Genomic DNA, 21988 nt, shown 5'->3' on the forward strand with positions numbered 1-21988 from the left:
TTCAGGGAACTACAAGGAATTCAATATAGCTGGGGTAGGAAGCTGGAGAGGTAAGTAGAGGAAAGATAATACCCTTTTTTTTTTTTTTTTGGGCATATTAGAGATACTAGATTTTATCCTGGAGAAAACTGTAAAACTGTGTGGAGTGTGTGAAGAATAGGGAAGAGATACAGTCCTGCCCAGGAGGGCCAGGTAGAATCTCTTGCCCTAATGCAGGTGATTAATAATGAGGTCTTCCATCAACTAAGACAGTGGCTCTGTGGCGTGAGATGTGATTCCCTTGCCCTCAAGACATTTGGTAATGTCTGGAGACATTTTTGGTTATTCCAACTAGAGGGTGCTACTGATAATCTAGTGGGGTGACGACAGGGAAACTGCTAAACATCCTACAGTGCACAAGAGAACCCCTCACAACAAAGAACTACCTGGTTCAAAACTGCAGTAGTGCCAAGATTGAGAAACCCTGAACTAAGGGAATTAAGAAAGCAAGAGAGGATAGAACTTAAGCAAGCGGATTTAGTTGGATTTCGTAACTGATTAGATATGTATGTGAGGAAGAAGGTGATTGCACAAACACCACAAACTAGGCAAAACATGAAGTATTAACATGAAATGGGTCCCAAGTTTCAGATGAGATGGCCTGGTGCTCCGAAAGGGGTTATGGGAAATGAACGAGGATGGATTCTTAGTAATTGCTTTCCTTCTCCCCCTCTTATTCTTTTTTTGTAAGCTTTCATATTGAATTTTAATATGTCACACAGAAGTACACAAGTCATAGCTTGATGAATTTTTATATCCATATAACCACTACCCAGGTCAAGAAATTCCACTATCCCAGAAGATTCTTTTAAGTTGCCCTCCCTGCCCCCAGTTATTGTCACCTGTTGACAAAGGTAACCACCATTCTAACTACTTTTACCATAGACTATTTTTGCCTGTTTTTGGAATTTGGAATTGTACTGAATACACTCTTTCGTGTCTGGCTTTCATGACACAACATTATATCCACCTCTATTGGGTGTAGCAGTAGTTTTTTGTCATGACTGAATCGTATTTCTATTACATGAAGGTGAGAACCTGTTATTTTATCCATTTCACTGTTGATAGACATTGGGTTGATTTCATTTGTGGCTTTTACAAATAATGATGCTGTGCACATTCTGTCTTTTAGTGCACGTATATTCCACGCTTTGTGTGAACGTATGTAGTGGATATTTACTGGATAGTGGAATTGTTAGATAATAGGCAGTGTGTACGTTCAGTGTGAGTAGATACTGCCAAAGAGTTTTCCAAAGTGATTGCATCAATTTGCACTACATTCAGCTCCAATTTGTACTCCTAAACATGTTCACCAGCACTTGGGTTTATCAGCTGTTATTGTTGGTTTTTCATTTTAGTTACTCTGGAGGTTGCATAAGTAATTGTTTTCTAACACTAAGTTACTTCACTGCACCACTTGGGGCACAAAACAACTCTAAGTGGGCTCTGGAATTATATGCCTGGTTCAAATCCTGGATCAGCCACTTATGCTGGCATAACCTATGGAAGTTACTTTAATAACAAGCTTCAACTCCTCATCTGTAAGATAGGGATAATATCATCTGCCTTATAGGGTTATTGTGGGGAATAAATATATGCGTGTATGTGTATGTGTGTGTATGTATGTAGCAAGCATATATACATATACATGTTTGTGTGTATATGTATAATACTAATATATTAAAGTAACCAGTTTTGGCCCAAGATGGAATCGCTCATGCTAAGTAAGTCCCTTGTCAGCAAACCAAAACTTAACAAAATTTCTATTCTTGGCTCTCCCAAAATAAGGAAGGCCAAGGTAAACCAATCAGTGCTTGCCTGCTCAGCCCAAGTTACCTAACCAGGCTCCTAGACTTCCCTTTGCTCCATATAAGGAAAATACCCTCACTTTAATCAGTCAGCAGATGCCTAGTATGACTTCTCTGTTCTTGCGCCCTTTTACCTGTAAAAGCCTTTCATTCTGTACAGTTCCTCAAAACTTCTCTCAATCTGCTAATCCGTACATAAATCGCTGAATAAAGACAATACAATCTTTATTTACTTTTTGGCCGCACTGTGCAGCTTGCGGGATCTTAGTTCCCTGACTAGGGATTGAACCTGGGCCCCCAGCAGTGGAAGCACAGAGTCCTAACCACTGGACCACCAGGGAATTCCCAACAATAAAATCTCTAAAGTGGACTCGGTTGAATTTTGTTCTTTGACAAGTATATATACTAGCAAGAATTATTATAGCTTCCAGTCATTGAGAGTTTAGCTATATGCTAGTCAAATAAAATTCAACTGGTAAATTTGAAGATCTAGATGGCTTTATTCAAGGGTTTATGAATTGGGCAGCATGTCTTCTAACAACTAGAAGGGCATCCCAAGGAGTGGTACAAAATGGAAGATTGTTGTAGGAAGGGTGGGGCAAGGGAGCTATTAGCAAAATAAAAGAAAGAGACATCTTTTGGGGAGTGGGGGGAGGGAGGGAAAGGAATGGCAGAGGTTTTATTATGCAGATTGCCTCTTCTTCCGGGATGGGGATAGGGGGATGGAGAGGGCCCATTTGACAGATTACCTCAAAGGTGCTGACCGGAGAATTGCAAACTGGTTGATTAAGATTACATTTCTGCAGAATGTTCAACTGCAGTTAGATTAGGTATTAAATCTAGGTTTGACATTATGGACTTTACCGCAAGTGATGTCATTTTGGGCCTGTAGTTTTATTTTTAACAGTATATATAGTTGTCCCTTCTTATTCATGGCTCTGCATCCATGGATTCAATGAACCTTGGAGTCCTGTAGTATTTACTATTGAAAAAAAAATCCGTTGTTAAGTGGACCCACACAGTTCAAACCTCTGTGTATACACGTATACCTCTGTGGTATTATCTATGTATATATATACGTCTATGGTATTGTTGAAACAAATAGACTGCCAGATATTTCTCCAGCAAAGATGGGTTTCTTTGGGATCAGCAGAGAATTGCAGTTCAGGCTCTGCAACCATGGGGAGCCACGTGCAAGTCTCTGCACAGCAAGGGGAGGCAATGATTTTATAGAGGGGAAAGGAGGTTGGGAGGGCTGTAGTAAACAAAGAGTCCGTGGCTTTTCATTGGCTGAGTCTTCTTCCTATTGGGGGGGCTGTGCTACCATCTCAGGGTGTGAGAGCGCCCCCTTCTGGTCTCCCAACTCCATTCAATTGAGGTTTCTTTTTATTAATCTTTTACAGTTTATGTATATACACACATACCACACCTCCTCCTGTGTTTTTCTTTATACTATATACTCCTTTACTTCTGACACCAGATGTGTGGATTTTCCACACACCAAACAATTCCACGACACCAGCTGGTTGTCCTACAATTTAACTCAATTCTTACACTGTCTCCCTGGGGATAGTGTGAGATCCCACAGGTTAAGGGTTCAGTCCCACAAGACTGCCCCCTCCCTACTTCAGACACCAATCATAATTCCAGGTTGCTACCTGTGCTTCTGACCCCCTGGCTATAAATCTGAGGTTTCCATGATCCCCTGGTTCCATTAATTTGCCAGAGCAGCTCACAGAACTCAGGAAAATATTTTACTTACTAGATTACTGCTTCATTTGAAAAGTATATAACTCAGGAATAGCCAGGTGCTGATACATAAGACAAGGCAGGTGAGAATAGGTACAGAGCCTTTTATGCCCTTTCTGGGGCACACCACTCTCCCAGAAGCTTACCTGCGTTCACCAACCTGGGAAGCTCTCTCAACCTAGTCCTTTTGGGTTTTTTTTGAAGGCTTCATTAAGCATAACTGATTAAATCATTAACCAGTGGTGATTCAACTCAACCTCCAGCCCCATTCCTCTCCCAGAGGTGGGATGAGGCCTATAGTTCCAACCCTCTACTCACCTAGTTGGTTGCCCTGGCAACCAGCCACTAGCCTTTGGGGCTTTCCCTTAGTCCCCTCATTAACAAAACTCTGGTGTAGTTGTTACGAGCTTGTTTACTACTCTTATCAATTAGGGAGTTCTAAGGATTTTGGGAGCTCTGTGCCAGGAAAAGGGACCGAAACCACATAAAAATTTCTTATTGCAGATCACAGTATCACAACTATATATATATATGTGATCTCCTTAAGTATGTGATGTATATATATACATATATGCCTGCCACAATTAAGCTCTCAATAACTGGTAGCTAAAATTATTTTTGCTACTATTTATAGACTACCAATTATACATGGAAGCACTGGCACGAGCAGCTCACACATGTGCTCTCGTTCATGACATGTTGTATTTTAGTCTTGAAAGATGGATATTAAACTGAGAAGTGGAGTTGTTTGAAACTGTACCTCCTGACTTCCCTCTCACCCCTTTGTACCCTCCTTCTTTGCAACAATATCGAAGAGTCAGTTGATTTAAAGAAATGTGGTATAGGGAATTTAACTAATGACTGGACAGTAGAACAGATTGAAAGTACATTTTTAGCTGTTTCTCATTTTTCCCGTTTGAAACAAAGGTTTCAGTTGTCAGGGTGGCGTGGGCAAGGAGATACAGATCTGTTCACAGCTGCTGTTCAGAATTCTAGACGTATAAGCAGGAGAGAATTCGACCCGAAGTAAAGCCCCGGGGCTCTTCATTGCCATCAGAACCATTGATTTGTCAATCAGCATTCATCTGGGTGTCCACAGTGTGTTTGGCACTGCATCCAGGAAAGAAGCTGATGATGACAGGAAAGGTTTCAACCATTTTGCTTATGTCTGAGAACGACTCAAATGGTGTCAAGAAAAAGCAGAAACCATTAAAATTTTGTAATTTAACAGCACTTAAAATCAGAAAATATTAGAACAAGAAAAGGATCCAACAGTTCTGTTGCCTAGCATCTTCATTTAGCGGTTGATGAAATTCAGTTCCAAAAACGGTAACATTATGCGACCAATATAAAAGTGACAGGTAGGAAAGGTTACACAACCAGTAGATAATTGGGAAAGCTCAAGAATCATACCCCGGTCTTCTAACTCAAAATGCAGGTTTTTCCCCAAAATGCAGGTGGCATCTTGATCTATGAGTAAGGATCATATTCTTAGAAAACCAGAAAATATAATATTACATATATCTCTGTTTTTTTGAATTATTCTCTTGAAAAAGTAGGTGTCAAGCCGTTAGTCTACTTATTTTGTCTTTTCTGTATCAGCCATTATTTTTTGTTTGTCTTTATAATTTCATTTTATTTTTTTTGAAGTGTAGTTGATTTACAATGTTGTGTTAGTTTCAGGTATACAGCAAAGTGATTCTGTTATACACACATATATATATCTATTTTTTTTTCAGATTATTAGCCGTTATTAATTATAGGGAGAAAAGATACTGATGGCTTTGGGGGAATGTTTTGGCTTGAAGGGGGCTTATTTAGATGAACACTGTGAACAATTCTAAATATTTTGGGGCTTCCATGAGAGAAACCTCATTTGGGCCTTTGGGCAGGCCCTTGAAGAGCAGTACTACCTAGGAGCCAGCAGAGGGCGAGCAGAACATTGTTTTGCCAATTTTCACCAAGATTCTTCTCACTCTGTTTTACCTTTTGTTCATGTTTTGTACATATTTGATAAATGCCTTGACAGTGGTGAGCTACTCTTTCCTGTACTTTTAAGGAGAACAGAGAATGCCTCTGTCAATGAATTGGCGTTTTTATTTAACTTTACTGGCTGTCACGTGAGCTGGGATTGGAAAGTTCTTAAGCATAGTAGGAGTTTTTTGGTGCTTTTCTTCAGAATATTGGGTTAATTAAGTGATTTTAAATATATATAATCAAATCCATTATATAGATTCTCTCACTTCTAATAATTACTTCAGAAAAGATAATTAATAAGGTTTGGAATTATTAGTCACTGGAGTTTGCTGTGTGTGTAGTGACTTCAGAGAAAGTTTGAAATGATGACTTTTTTTTTTGCGGTACGCGGGCCTCTCACTGTTGTGGCCTCTCCCCCGTTGCGGAGCACAGGCTCCGGACGCGCAGGCTCAGAGGCCATGGCTCACGGGCCCAGCCTCTCCGCGGCATGTGGGATCTTCCCAGACCGGGGCACGAACCCGTGTTCCCTGCATCGGCAGGCAGACTCTCAACCACTGCGCCACCAGGGAAGCCCCTGAAAGGATGACTTTTTATAGCTAGAGTTTCAGAAATAAAATTCATGTGTCAGTTCGAGTAATCACCTACTCATTTTTCCAGAAATATTTAATAAATTTACACATTCATTATTGCTTTGCTTTTGTATCCTCAGAGTTTGAGGAATCAAACTGAATATGATACACACTTGTCCTCAAGGAGTTCGTGAGAGATTGACACAGAAGCAGATCATTGAATATTTTAATGGCAGTATTAGACAATTAGGCATACATATGGGGCAGTAAGGGTGCATAGAATATAGACATTCAACCCAATAAAGGGGGTCTGGAGTGTCCCTGGAGGAGGACCACCTGAGCTGTCATAAAGGATGAGTAGGAATGTAGTCTACTCATTGTGTTCCTTAATCTGTCCTGTTCTCTCTCCTCAGCTTTTCTAGGTGCTTTCCTCCCCCATCCACGTGGTTATGGCAAGAACAGCCATTCAGTCCACTGTTACATTGTGTCCCTAGCCAACAAGTTTTTGTCCACGAATGGACACCTGAAATGTGCTGGGCCAATCAGTGTCCCTCCCTAGAATTTTTCAACACGGGTTCCAATGAAGCTTGAGAACTGTCAACTGCCTTGTTTTCTGCCTTGTGGTAGAGGAAAAACAACAACAATCTGAGTTACGTTGACAACTCACAGGGAGAAGCAGAGACGAGCTGTGGAGAGAATGCATACTCCCAGCATACAAGCTTCTGGTTCTGTTGTTACCTACGATAGCTGTGCAGCCACTTCCCTGTCCTGTTTCATGAGACACCCCAGTATTCTTATAATGAATTTCTCTTTTTTTCTCAAGCTAGTTTGAGTTGGCTTGCTTTCCTTTTCTTCTTTCCATAAGAATCCTAGCTTGTATAAAGAGTTACCAAAGCAGAGAGAGGGTGAAGGATGTTTCAGGGGCCTTGGGAGCAAAGGTATAAAAACATTAAAAAAATGGCATGTATACAGAAATATAAATAGTTCAGTATTGTTGAAACATATCTTAGCACTCTTTCTCTCTCTCATTTTAAGAGATGAGGTAGGTTATCTGTCATTTTAAGTAGTCTAACTTTATCTTGAAGGTAATGAAGAACCATAGAAAGGTTTACACAGTGGGTGACGTAGTCAGATTTGTGGTCTAGGTAGATCGCTCTGGCAGGAGTTTCTTCAACAGTTCTCTCATCTCTGGGCTTGTCATGTGTTTCCTCACCCAGGACCCTAGGGAAAGGGGATGGGACCTGGAGAATGTGCTCTCACTAACCAGAACAAACCCTAGGGTCATGACTTTTTATGACTTCATGTAATAGCTGTGTAACAGTCTGTCCTCCCCTCCATTTTGGAAGTACCACTAAAGCAGGGGCAATGTCTACTTTGTTCATCATGAATTCCCAAGGCCTAACTTAGTACGTGGAACATGTGACTGTTCAATAAGAATTTGCTAATAAATGAGTGAATGAGTAAATAGTGAGGAGGTAATAGTGAGGAGATAACTTCAAGATATATTTTGGAAGTAGATAGGGCTTGATGGGTTTGATAAAACTAGCTACATTTATTGAGCATTTATTATGTACGAAGCAAGAGGCTGAGTGCTTTGCATGCATTACCTTCTTTAATCTTCATGCCGATCCTCTTTGTAATGTGTACCATACCTTTTCCATTTTTGCAGATGGGGGAAAATAAGCTTAAAGAGACTAAGTACTAGGTTGAACTTATGAAATTGCCATCTAATAACTTGCCCAGTATAGTTAATAAATCAGGAGCAAGGACCTGTTCAGTGCTAATCTCTGGGTCACCATGCTATACTACCACACATAGATGTGAAGGGTAAGGAAGACGGGGGAGTCAAGAATGATTCCCAGATTTCTATCATAGGTGAATGATGGTGTCTCCAATTGAAGAAGAGAACATAGAAAAGAAGTACTTCTACCAAAGGAGATGACAAATTTGATTTGGGACATAGAGAGGATGAGGCCTGTGGGATGACCACAAGACAATGTCTGTCTACAGGTTAATGTGTATGGGTGTGAAAATGCCTTTGCTGAAGCACTGGATTCATTGGTTATTAAGTTGTCAATAAAATCAAGATGTTAAGTGAGGTCTAGCAAGGAAAGTACGTTGCGTCAGGTGCATACTGGGTGAAGGAGAGCACCTTGCGAAATATTGCACAGGACCACAGAAGTGATTGGCAGAGAGTTCTGTGCCATGGGAGAAGAAGGAAATAGGGAATTTGGGAAGGAGGAAATAGGGAGGAGGAATGATCAATGGTGTCATGTGCAGTGGAGAGGTCCTGTAAAATATATATTGAAAGCTGTCCATTAGGTTTGCCAACCAGGAATTTATTGATGACCTAAATAAGAACAATATCAATAAAGTGGTTGGGCAGAGGCCAGATTACATGTGGTAGAAAAATGATTGGAAAATACAGCCAAGAAGAATAAATAATCTTTCAAGTGTTTTCAGTGAGGAGAAGAAGGAGGCCAGACATTAGGTGAGGATTCTGGGAGAAAAGACCCTATTTTTATTTATTTCTTTTTATTTTAGTCTTTTAGGGAGAGAGAGAGACAATTGAGTATGTTTTGTCAGGTGTGAGAAAGAAGCCAGTTGAGAGATTGAAGATACAGGAGAGAACATTGGAGAAGAGGTCTCACAAAAGAGGGAGGAAATGAGAGAGAGCTCAGAGATGGAGGAGTGTACCTAGGATAGGAGTTGGGACACCAAACTTCTGAGCTTAAAGGAAAGTAGGTGGTGATGTATGTGAATGTCTGCCTGGAAGCAGAATACCGAGAGACATCCTGCTTGATGGGTCTGAGTCTATTGACGTAACAGGAAGCCAGATTATCTGCTTTGAGTAGGAGCTTTAGAAGAAAGTACAGTACTTCCTCAGTGGGGGATTGGTCCCAGGACCCCCACAGATACCAAAATCCGCAGATGCTCAAGTCCCTTATATGAAATGGTGTAGTACAGTCAGCCCTCCCTACCGCGGGTTCCACATCCTCGGATTCAAGCAACTGAGGACGCGGAACCCTCAGATATGGAGGGCCCATTATAAGATAGTCATTGCACAGTTTGGGGGAGCAAGCCGATCAGAGATGAGTACAGTTGAAACTCTGAATGAGGGTTCAGCCAAGGTGAGAGATCCTATTTGGTAAGGGTAACAATTAGTATGGTTTTGAGATATTTTTCTCAGTGCTCAGCTTTCTAGTTGACTGAGGAGTGAGTGCAAGACCATCACATTGATACAAAGTTTGGTTTTTACTGGATCAGATGTAGTTGAAGGATAGTTGTACAAAGGAGGCTGTTGACTGCATATAGCCCCTAGGAGCTAGAGGCTGTAGGGCAGAAGGCAGTCTTTGACTTGTGTGAGGCAGAAAGTTATAACTTAGGTCCCTGCATAAAGGTAGGACCTTGGGATCGCTGTCTCAATGAAAGGGGAATTAGAAAAGCTAAACACTAAAACCAAAAAGTAAAGAAAATTAACCTGAGAAATGAAAGCTCTAAGCTTTTTCCATATGTAGATGTTAAGCCTCATTTGACGGTCTTCCTAGGATTTTAATGTGAACACTAATCTTTCATACCAGTGAAATCCTAGAGTGTCCAGCAAAAGCAAAACTCTCTGTAGCAACACTTCTAGCAGTCCAGGGCAGTAAAGAACTCCCATGAAGAGTTAGTGATTAAAATGTATAAATCATAGAGGAAAATAATTCATGAGAGAGAATAATTAGACATGATGAAGAGGAATATTAGGACTTTAAGAACTTGATAAAATACAACAATCTGAAACATACTGTAGAGTAACTCTGCTTAATATTATTAAAGTGATCAAAGGAGTAAAAACCAAAAGGAAAGAGTAAGATATTGTGATATTAGAATAGAATATATGAATTTGAAAAGCAGTTGAAAAAACTCTTAAAAATGAAATCATTGAAATTAAAAACTCAGTAGAAGGGTTAAACAGTAGATATGTCACAGGAAAAATGAGAATTACTGAATTGGAAGAAAGAGTTGAGAAAATTAATCAAAATGCAGCAAAGATAAGTAAAGACATGAAAAATAGGAAAAAAGTTGAAGACATAGAGGATAGACTGAATGGGTGAGCATATGTCTAATATGATGAGAGCTCTAGAGAAGAAGAGAGCGTGAAGGAGAGGCAGTATATAAAGACATTTCCATAATTGAATGTGTGGTGGTTTTTTTCAGTCTGACAATCTTTGTTTTTCTATTGCAGTATATATTGTTTCTGTAATTAATATAATTACTGATATAATTGGATATGTATTAACCATTATACTGTCTCTTTCCTTTTTGTCTTGTCTGTTCTATGATCCTTTTCCCCTCCTTTGTTGGATTAATCAAATGTTTTTTATTTTCTCTTCCCTTTATCAGCATGAAAAGTGTGCATTCTATTTAAAGCTGTGCTGCCCAATACAGGGATCATTAGGTACTCGTGGCTGTTTAAATTCAAATAGGAATGTAAATTATTTAAAATAAAATAAATTCAGTTTTCATGTCAGGTACTCAACAGTCACATATGTGCAGCCACTACTGTATTGGATGTCACACATATGGAACATTTCCATCATTGCAGAAAGGTCTATTGCACAACAGTGATCTAGATAATCTGGTCTCTTTATATCATCTGGGTGTTTTCTTTTTCTTATTTCTTGGTATGCCTTGTCATATTTCATTAAATGATGGACATTGTATATGAAAAAATTGCATCAGTTCCTGATTTTATCTTCCCTCAGAAAGGGCTTACCTTGTTCTCTGGCAGGAAGCTAGGGTTGGGGGGAGGGTGGGTCAGATCACTTTAATGTGATCAACAACTGAGTTGCCATGAATCATCTGTGTTGTAATTTTTATTAAGACAAATATCCAACTGATTTGCCCTCAGTCTTGTGGACATAGCCCTCCAAGGGTCTTAACTGAGAGGCTGTGGGTGTTCATTAGGGCCCCTTCTTTTTGCTGGGTTATATGCTCTTACTTTTATTTCCTTGGCACTGTTAGGCCATTGTAAACTCCCCTATGCTTTCATTGGCATTTTCCTTAGATTCTTACCCTCTTGCTTTGTGTATCTTGAAAAGTCGACTCTGTGTGCTCGCCTCTCCCCCTATCTCTGTTGTCTTTGGACTACACTTTTTGTCTTTTCTGTCCAGAAACTCTTTCAGCTGCTTTGCCTCTTAAGAACACACTCTGCTCAGATTCTTAGCCTTTTAGCCAGCACTAAGAATTAAGAAATTCCCCAATGGGAGCCTTACAGGCTTACCTCTCTCTTCACTTTTCTTTAGGATCTTGGCCCTTCAGTCCTGGTTGCCTCAGCAACTCTCAATGCTTTCAAAAGTGATTTTTTTTTTTTTTTAAATCTGTTCCTTCTAGTTTTTCTTGATGCAAGAATTCACTGGTTTGCTACAAGTTACGCTATTAGAGCTGGAAATAGAATCCCTTCCCTTTCACTTTCATTCACGGTTAATCCTCATGCAACTCTATTTATATTGACAGGAGAGTCGCTTTATTATAAGCATTATTTTGTATAGTTATGTGTCTTTCTATGGTACCAATATAACTGCTACTGTGCTTGTATCTGTAAGCCCTTAATGAAATATTGGGGATATACTGGAAAAACTCATGATTTAATGAGGATTGTATTTTTTGGCAAACTTCGGAGAGCTATAATAACAAGTACCATTTATCAACCACTTGTCAGATATCTTGTGTATTAGATATATGTTGCTTCTAATTATTTTTTAAAATTTATTTTTGGTTGCGCCAGGTCTTAGTTGCGGCAGGTGGGCTCCTTTGTTGTGGCTCGCCAGCTCCTTTAGTTGCAGCACATGTGCTCCTTGGTTGCAGCCAGTGGGCTCCTTCGTTGCAGCTCACGGGCTCCTTAGTTGTGGCTCACTGGCTCCTTAGTTGCGGCTTATGGGCTCCTTAGTTGTGGCATGCAAACTCAGTTGCAGCATGCATCTGAGATCTAGTTCCCTGACCAGGGATTAAACCTGCGTCCCCTGCATTGGAAGGTGGATTCTTAACCACTGCATCACCAGGGAAGTCCCTGTTGCTTCTAATTATTAACAGTAATTCTGCAACATATATATTATTGTCTAGCTTTACTGATAAGAGAACCAGAGCTCAGAATGGTTAAATAACTTCCCCTTGGCAAATCCAGGTCTAACTGACTTTAAATTCCTCAGTGTCATTTCCCACCTATTCTTGAGAATGTAGCAAAAGCTTAAGAAGACTCTGTTCTTCACATCCCCTCACACTTAGCTGTAGTCACTTGCTGTAATCCAATCCAGCCTTTCTAGGTGATGTCCCAAAGAAATAAAAGTAGAAATAGTGACAACAGGCCACGCTTATTGTTCTGAGAGCCTTCAAAATCATTTATTTTATTTTTTAATTTTTTTTTTTGCGGAACGTGACTCCGTCCCCTCCCTTTTCCCAACCCCCTGCTGGGTTCTGGTAAATTTTGCTGCCCCAGAACACCTATTTCAGGCTCCAGTTTTTTTTTTTTTTTTTTTTTTTGCGGTACGCGGGCCTCTCACTGTTGTGGCCTCTCCCGTTGCAGAGCACAGGCTCCGGACGCGCAGGCTCAGCGGCCATGGCTCACGGGCCTAGCCGCTCCGCGGCAATGTGGGATCTTCCCGGACCGGGGCACGAACCCATGTCTCCTGCATCGGCAGGCGGACTCTCAACCGCTGCGCCACCAGGGAAGCCCTCAGTTGCTTTTTCTTTTAAATTTTTGGCCACACCGTGCGGCATGTGGGATCTTAGTTCCCCGACCAGGGATCGAACCCGCACCCCCTGCATTGGAAGGCGGAGTCTCAACCACTGGAACGCTGGAGAAGTCCCATCATAATTGCATTTTTATGGGAGAAGTTCCTCTGTGCATCAGAGATGAGAGTAGAAAGTGATGGGGTAAAGGAAACAGAGGCCCCCATGCTGTAGGATTATTAATAAAGATAGTAGGATGGCATGACTAATGAGAGAAGTGCTAAGATATTCAGCTTTTAGCAACCTGATTTTGTTGTTTTCATTATAGTTGCTCTTTGACCAGCAGCTGTGTGGCCTCTTAGAATTCAGCCAAGACTTGGGACCCTGATGCAGATTTCTGGCATTTTCTCTGTTTAGTTCCCTTTTCTCTGGTATTCTGCCTCAGAAATCTCAGCTGCTTAGCCTCCCAAACTCTAATCTCTGTCTCCCTGGCTCTGTAGATGCGCCTTCTCTGCATGGCTTATACCTCCCTGCTTTGCAGCCTGGACAGTTCCTCTGGGCAGAAATTGGGTAAACATAATGGATCACAGTCCTGCACCACCTGTTGCCTAAAGTCCGAAAACAGTTCTTTCATAAAGTTTGTCCAGTTTTCTGTTTGTTCATGGTGAAATGTCTAGCATCATTTAGTTACTCCATCAGGAGCAGAAGAGGATGACCACGCTTTCCCAGAAGTTTATAGCAATCCTCTCCTAAGCCAGAATTAGATTTTCATACTCATTCCTGAACCAATCACTAGCAAGGGGTCTATGATTATCATCTTTGATGCAATCTATTGAGAGTCCACTCATGGAATTGAGGTTGGCAAACTTTCTTAAGGCTGCATTTTCAAAAAGAGTACATATCAAAGGAATAAGAGAGAACTTGGTGGGGGCAAGTTAAATGTTTTATATCTTCATAGTAATGATCAACTTTATGCCTTCAAAACTCGTCAAATTGTAAACCTAAAATTGGTGAATTTTACTGCAGTTAAATTAACCTCTATAAAATCAATTTAAAAGTGATTATTGCTTGCTTTTGTTGCAATATGCAGAAAACTATATTTTAAAAAGTACAAATATCAACAGAAAAAGGAGCCTGAGCCCCAGTCTCTCAACCTCACAGGGAGCATTGTACAAGGTAATATTTTAACTATAGGATTACTAACAGCCAAAGATAGAGAATCTTCCTGGGTCAGAATCCTTGAGAGCTTTTTTTCTTGCATTCTTCCTTTTATTTCTTTTTCTGGTCACTGTCATCTCTCAGGTAGCCCGTTTCTTTCTCCACACCCCACTTGAAGAGAAAGTGCTTTCCTCTCTCTTTAATGGAACGGCCTCTTTTTCCTTATAAGAACCCATCCTCCTTGGCCTTCCTTAATAGCCTGCAGACTAAAACAACACAGAGCAGTGTCTCTGTTTATCTTCCCAGAGAAATCATCTTTTCCTTAGTACCAGAAGTGTCTTATCCTTATTTTATTTGGGACCATTGGTGAAAGAAGTCATCAACTTTGGAGTTGCTGCCCTGAGGCAGATACTAGTGGTTGTCTACGGAGCAGCCATCTGTCTTTCTCCTACTTAGAACTCTGAATCTGTTCCAGTATCCACCACATTCTCATGGAGCCCACGTGACTCAGAGGAAGTTGATCTCATCCTCTTTCCATGTAGCATGAGCTCAATAAATCTTTGTTGAATGAATTGTATTGATTAAACTTTAACTTCTCATTTGATCTCCTGTGTCCCCTAGTAGACTTAGGGTTGTTTCATTTACTAGGTAGTGCTGGCACGGTGTCTGAGGACTGTATGCAGGGCCTCTGAAAATGTAAGAGAACTGAAAAAAACCAAAAAACCAACATGGGGCTTTGTATTAGTAAGCATTGGTTAGATTATGCTACAACAACAATTATTTCCCAAGTCCTTAGTGGCTCAATACAAAAAGCTTTGTTTCTAGCTTATGTTACACGTTCATTGCAGGTTAATGGTGAAGGAAGGGGCATTCTGGGCTCTACAGAGTCACTCAAGAACCCAGGCTGATAGAACCTCCACTGTCTTTTAGCTGCCCCATCTAGAAAACCCAGACTTCCTGATTGCCAAGGCAGAGACAGGGAGTCTGAATAATCGAGGCTTTTCTCTGCCCATCACTTCCCTTTCATTGGGCAGGATTTGCTCAACTGTAGGGACTGAGAAGTACAGCTTTCTATTTGCCCAGAGGTAAGGAGGGTCAGGTATTGGTGAGTATTATTATCATGTCTCCCCAAATTCCAAAATGTGAAAATAAAACTGAAAATCCAAATTCATAAATTTAAATTAATAAAAAAGTCCAAAGTTTAAAAATGAAGAAAATCTGAATTAATAATTAAATATTGACTTCATTATTTAGTTGGGTATTCATAAATATTTCATTGCTTTTGAAAAGTTTATTTCTTAATTTTGAAGTTCTCGATAAGCATAATTTCTATAAAATCATAACAATTCATGAATTATATGTGCTATTTGTATCTCATGATGCCACACAAAAAATTGTAAGACTGCTTTCATAACTTTTACTGGTACATGTATAATGCTCGATATGATGTATGATATGGTCTCTGAAATTAAGAAATCCCAAGACAGTCTTTTAATGGCCCTTAGTAGACAGGAATTCCATGAGGGCATCGTCTTTCTTGCTTGTCATTTTATCCCTGGGGTCCTGACATAGTGGACGACCTTGTAAATATTGATACTTGTTAAACTACTGAACAAATAGATAAAATAATTGTTTCCACATTTGAGGAAGTTATAATCTTAGTGAAGAAACTGACAAGTAAAAATGTTCAATACATTTCTGTAAATGTTGTCAGTCAGAGTCCCAGTTGGAAAGAGTTGGAACACACAAAAATTGAATGATTAGAGGACAACTTAATGGAGATGTGGATAGGTCTAAGGGAAAGGGGAAGAAGCAGTAGCTGGAGAGAGGGACACCTACAGCAAAGGTGACTTTAGGTCAAGGGAGTCAGCTAGCCTGCGGCAACCTTTTCTGGGTCAGATAGAGAAAGTGAGGTGGAAAAGTCCGAGCCAGGCAGAGGGAATAATATTTAGCAAATCACGGGGGTGTGAATAGGCCTCAAGTGTTGAAGCAGTGGTGAGAAGCACAGCATGTTGAGAGATGGCTGGGCAGGAAGGGTCTGGAGTGGAGGGTGATGGAGCTAGAGAAGCAGATGGGAGCTGTACTGTGAAGGGCCCATGGAAACGGGATGTTCCTCTGTTGACATAATACGTAGGGAGACCAAGCCCTCTGAAGCATTCCTTGAGTCCCTGGACCCAACATCCTGGGCCTAGAGACGCAGTTTCTCACATGCTCCCAGTAACTTGCCAGAGCTGCCTTGGCACAGCAGTGCTTTGGCTGCTTTAAGGCTCTGACTCATGTACTGTGCTTTGTCAGGATGTGCTTCCCAGGAACTGCTGCTGATTGGCTGCGGCAGCCACTCCAGCCAGGTGCAGACAGTTATCAGTGCCATCCACAGGTGCAAGAGCAGTGGTAGGGAGTTTGAGTTTGCTCCCCAGGATCCATCCAAAAGACAGGAAGCCAAATGCAGGCATCCTACACGTGTGTGGGTAATGGGAGGGTAGCTGTGCAGATGAAGCTACAGATGCCCCTTTTAGTGCCTGCAGACTTTAGCTGCTGACCTCTAGTCTTGCATTCCTGGACTGTCCACGTGCCCAGATATCTCATTCGGAACCTTTCTAGTTCTCCCATACTCCTGCTGGTCCGCTTCATGGTTGATTTCCAGCTCATTTTCTCTTTAGCTCCTAACATGATTGCCACCTGGGAAGTCTTCTCCGGTTCAATTAAACTACCATAGGCCATACTCGCACTAAGCTTTACTTAGAAGGATAGAGGTCAGGAAAAATAGCATGCCAGCAGGGCGGGCGAATGTTTCTCTACAGCGGGAGTAGTCTTTGCAGCAATCCCCAGTCATCCAGGAGCCAGTCTCTTTTGCACCCCGACCAAAGTTTTAGTTCAGGTGTGAAAAGAGGTGGTCCAGCTGGGTAAGTACAATATGCACCCTGGCTTAGAACCCTGTTTCCCCAGTATGTTCCTGCAAGAGACGTGTTTAGTTACAAGAATTGTCACTTTCACGGATTCCAAAACTATAGATTCCAACGGAGAATTTGTAGTTCACATATATAACTTTCAATCCAGATGCTACTTGTCAATCCAGGGTTGTTTTTACCACAAGCACTGTTGCTTAGTGACACAACTGCTCTTCTACCTTTATCAGATTTTTAGGGAAACAGTGCTAAAATATTAACCCAGGGGCATATTTGTAGGAAAAGGGAAAGGGTGTTGTTAACCCTTTACCCAGGGGAAGTTTCATTGAGAAGATATGATTTGAGCAGACTTGAAGGAATCTTCTCCATAGCTCTGATCACTGTCTGATATATTGTGTACTTATTTACTGTCTGTTTCCTCATTAGAATGTAAGTTCCTCAATGGCAAGTACTTTTGCTTATTTTTTGAATGAATAAATGGCATGTTTAATAGTAGCCAGTTGAATTTCAACTAACCTATTTTTTTTTTTTTCCCTCCTGATATAGTGTTGTTTTTGTTGTTTGCTTTGGGTGCAAGCCTGTTTTTTTTTTTTTCTCCCATGCATGTCTTCTCAATTATGGAAAATTCCAACCATATAAAAGCAAAGAGTGTAATTAAGCCCTATATAGCTATCATCCGTCTTCAGTGAATATGAGCTCATGATCAATCTTATCTATTTCCCCATCCTTATCACCACCCTGGTCCACAAATTATTTTGAAGCAAATCCAAGACGTTGTATCAGTTCAGTATGTATCTTTAAGAGACTCTTAAAATACAGAGTTACAATATCATTATCATGCTGCAAAAAAATGAGCTGTTAACTCCATAATGTCAGCACAGAAAAAAAAAAAGGAATATTTCCATAATGTCCACAGATATCCAGTCACTGTTTAAGCTTTCCCAATTGACTCACATTTATTTAACAGTTTGTTCAAATCAGAATACAAAGAAGATCTTTATATTGCAATTTGGTGAATGTATCACTTATCTATTGTTCAGTATTGCTTTTAGCAAAACATACATTACTTTGCAGGACAAACAAACAAGAATTTATGGCTAATGTATCTGGGGTCAGCTTGCAGGTTCTGATGATCTTATCTGGGCTATTTGTGTATCTGGGTTTGGCTGGCTGTTGGCTATGTGGTGTCTTGGATGATTTGACCTAGATCCACATGTCTGTCATCCAGTAGGCTCTCCCAAGCACGTTCTCATAGGGATGGCAAAGGAGTGAGAGAGCAAAGAAGTAACAGGCAAGTTTCTTGAGGTTTTGGCTTAAACGTGGTACACCATCACTTCACATTCTTTTGGCCAAAGCAAGTGCTATTGCCAAGTCAGTGTCAGATTGGAAAGCACTACAGAGTTATATTGCATAGGATGGGGTGAAGAATGGGATAATTTTTGTAAACTACTACTGTGGATATATCATCTAAGTCTCTTTTAATCTATTGGTGGCCCCTCCTTTATCTCTATCTTTCTTGTTGCAATTTATTTATTGAAGAAAATGCTGGTTTGTTTGTTTTTTGCCCTGAGGAGTCTGATTTTTATTCTTATAATGTTATTAAACATGTGTCTCTACCTCTATATTTCCCATAGACTGTAGTTAAATCTGAAGAGGTGATCAGATTCAGGTCTGATCATTTTTTCTTTTTTGCCAAAAATATGTTGTAGAGTGTATTGTATACTGCTAATAGGAAACACATGCTATTTAATTGTCTCTCTTTCTGTGATCTTTGCCTAATTCCATTATTTCATTAAGAGGAGCAGAATGGTGATATTATAATCCTATCATTGCTTCTTCATTTTTTAACTGGAATACCCTGTAAAGAAAACCCTTTCCCCTCAACAATTATTAGATTTCTCTGAGATACAAATGAGGTAGGAAAGGCAGGGCAAATGAGTCAAGGGTGTGGACAGAGGGGAGGAAGTTGTCTAGTGAAACTCACACTGCTATTGGAAGGGAAAGAGATGTCAGATAAGTTAAAATAGCAGATGTCCACTCTGCCAGGAGAGGGAATTATTTGGTTCAAAGACAACCTGTGTGGCTATTATAACAGGGATGTTCATTAAATATGCCATTGAAAATATGAATCTTGTAGCAAGCACATTTAAAAAAAATTCCATTTGTGTCAATCAACTATATGATGGTTTGGTTTTCTATATTAATCTGCGTCCCGAATTTTCAGTTATAATTGTCTTACAAGTGAACTTCTTTTGAGTTCATTTGAATCTTTTGAATGTGATTAGTGAGAACCAGCCTTCTCAAGTCAAATCTGCTCCCAGAGTTTAATATCAGCCAGAGTAAGGATTAGATTCTGAATTATGGTAAATTCTTCAAAGTAATACCACCCTGGGAGGGCTCATTTTACTATTACCTCCCTTCCATTTGGCTCCTTCAACCTGCAATGGTGTTAGAATGGTGTGTTTCCTAATACAAATGGATACACTGGCTTTTTGATTAACAAATCAGATTCTATCAGTAAATTTGTAACTTTCAGGGTGAGTTGGTTCTCTAGAACCTAAACATTTCTGTGTGAATTGATAAAATAGAGGCCATCAAAACTGAGGACCTTATTCCATTCACCAACATATTATTATCAGAACTTCATGAGTGGTTAGCCAGCTCCTCTCCTTAGAATCTAAAAATAAAACAAAGAAAAATGTATACTTTTTTTCTGCTTACAGGATATGTATAAACAAGAAATACAAAATGTAATAAAATTTAGTGAAACTTTCTGGTACATCACCCAAGAACTCATGGTTGCGAGATTCAGTGGTCAGTCTTCTTAGCTCTTAGTGGCTTCCGTACACGTGATCTCTTTCTTGAAAGACTTCATGTGGCTTCCAGGGTACTCTACTCTCGTGGTTTTCCTTCTACTTGGAAGACTGTTGGCTTTCATTTGCTTTTGTGGGATTGTCCTCATCTTCTTGACCTCTAAATGTTGGGGTTCCTCAGGGTCAGTCCTCATAACTCTTTTATTCTGTCTATGCTCATTCCTTTGGTGACTTAATTTAGTCCCTTAGTTGAAATACCACCCGTATGAGTTTCAAATTCACATTTCCAGTGCTGATCCGTTTTCTGAACTCCAGGCTTTTATATGAAACCGTTGACATCTCTACTTGGATATCTAATAGAGTTCTTAACTCTAACGTGTCTTAAACCAAATTCTTTTTTGTTGTTGTTGTTTTTTGTTTTTGCGGTACGCGGGCCTCTCACTGTTGTGGCCTCTCCCATTGCGGAGCACAGGCTCCAGACGCACAGGCTCAGCAGCCATGGCTCACGGGCCCAGCCGCTCCGCGGCATGTGGGATCTTCCCGGACCGGGGCATGAACCCGTGTCCCCTGCATCAGCAGGCGGACTCTCAACCACTGCGCCACCAGGGAAGCCCTAAACCAAATTCTTGATTTCTACTTTGTTGTCACCCTCTTCCCACCAAACAAGAAAGTAAACAAGAAAAGCTGCTCTTAGTGCAGTAGGGGTTGTGAGTACATATTCATTGACTAGCTGTGTAACCTTAGACAGATTGCTAAAAATTCCTGTGCCTTAGTTTCCTTATTAGTGAAGATTAAATGAAATAACATATGTGAGGATTAAGTGGATTAATATATGTAAAGCATTTGGAAAAGTGCCTGGTACCTACCAAGAATCATTTAAGAGTTAACTATTAGTTATTATTAATGTTGTTGTTGTCATTATCTTGGTAAATGACATCTCCATTTAGCTGCTTGCTCAGGCCAAATACTTCGGAGTCATCCTTGATTCTTCCTTCTCATACCCTGTATGAGATTGATCAGCAGTTTCCTTTGGCTCTACTTTCAAGTATGTTCTAAATCCTGCCACTTTCCACTACTTCCATGGCTACAACCCAAGTCCAAGCCATCATCACCTCTTGCCTGACAAGAATCTCCTCATGGTCTCCCCGTTTCTCTTCTTGCCTGTGTGTTGATTAATTTTATGTGTCAACCTGATTGGACCATGGATGTCTGGATATTTAGTCAAACATCATTCTGGGCATGTCTGTGAGGATGTTTTGGATGAGATTAACATTTGCATTGGTAGATGGAGTAAAGCAGATTGCCCGCCCTAATGAGGGTGGTCCTTATCCAGTTAGTTAAAGGCCTGACTAGAATAAAAAGTAGACCTTCCTGGGCTTCCCTGGTGGCGCAGTGGTTGAGTCCGCCTGCCGATGCAGGAGACTTGGGTTCGTGCCCCGGTCCGGGAAGATCCCACATGCCCCGGAGCGGCTGGGCCCGTGAGCCATGGCCGCTGAGCCTGCGCGTCCGGAGCCTGTGCTCCGCAAAGGGAGAGGCCACAACAGTGAGAGACCCGCGTACCGAAAAAAAAAAAAAAAAAGTAGATCATCCTGTGAGTAAGAGGGAACTCCTTCTGCTGACTGTCTTGAGCTGGGACATTTGCCTTTTTTCCTGCTTTCACATTGGAACTGGCAAATCAGCTGTTCTTGGGTCTTGAGCCTGCCAGCTTTTGGATTAGAACTTACGCCATCAGCTCTTCTGGTTCTCACAGCCTTCAGACTTACACTGGAACTGTACCACCTGTTCTGCTGGGTCTCCATTCAGCTTGCTGACTTAGATCTTGAGAATTCTCAGCCTCCATAATCATGTCAGTAAATTCCTTATAATAAATTGATCTCTCTACTCTCTCTCTCACTCCCCACCTCCTCTCTCTCTCTCTCTCTTCTATTGGTTCTGTTTCTCTGGAGAATGCTGACTAGTACACTCCATAAGTCTATCCTCTCAAAGCAGCCAGAGGAATCCTTGAAGAAAATAAATCTGATCACATCAGTTTCCTGCTCAAGATACTCCAGTGGCTTTTCCTGATGCTTGGAGTAAAATTCTAAGTTATTTCCTTGAAGGTCCTGCATGATCTGGCCCTGGCGTATGCCCTGATGCCACCTTGTGTCTCATTTACTGCATTCTGCATTGTCCACCACAGTCCTGTCATGCTGGCTTCCTTGCTGTTCCTTGAACACACAAATCTGACTTCCATGTCAGTGTTTTTAAACATGCCATTC

At 40.8% G+C, this 21988-nt stretch overlaps 1 long non-coding RNA gene across 2 annotated transcripts in view; it reads left to right on the forward strand.

Moving 5' to 3' along the window:
* Positions 1-21988, forward strand: part of LOC115857605 (uncharacterized) — a 231854-nt gene that overhangs the window by 2005 nt on the left and 207861 nt on the right. The window contains exon 2 of one of the 2 annotated variants that reach the window (XR_009564887.1): positions 6-50. The exons of the other annotated variant lie outside the window; for it this stretch is intronic. This is a non-coding gene — a long non-coding RNA (uncharacterized lncRNA). The remainder of the gene's footprint in view (positions 1-5; positions 51-21988) is intronic. 2 annotated transcript variants of the gene reach the window in all.

The sequence above is a fragment of the Globicephala melas genome, chromosome 8 (genome assembly GCF_963455315.2).
Source record: "Globicephala melas chromosome 8, mGloMel1.2, whole genome shotgun sequence".
NCBI lineage: Eukaryota > Metazoa > Chordata > Mammalia > Artiodactyla > Delphinidae > Globicephala > Globicephala melas.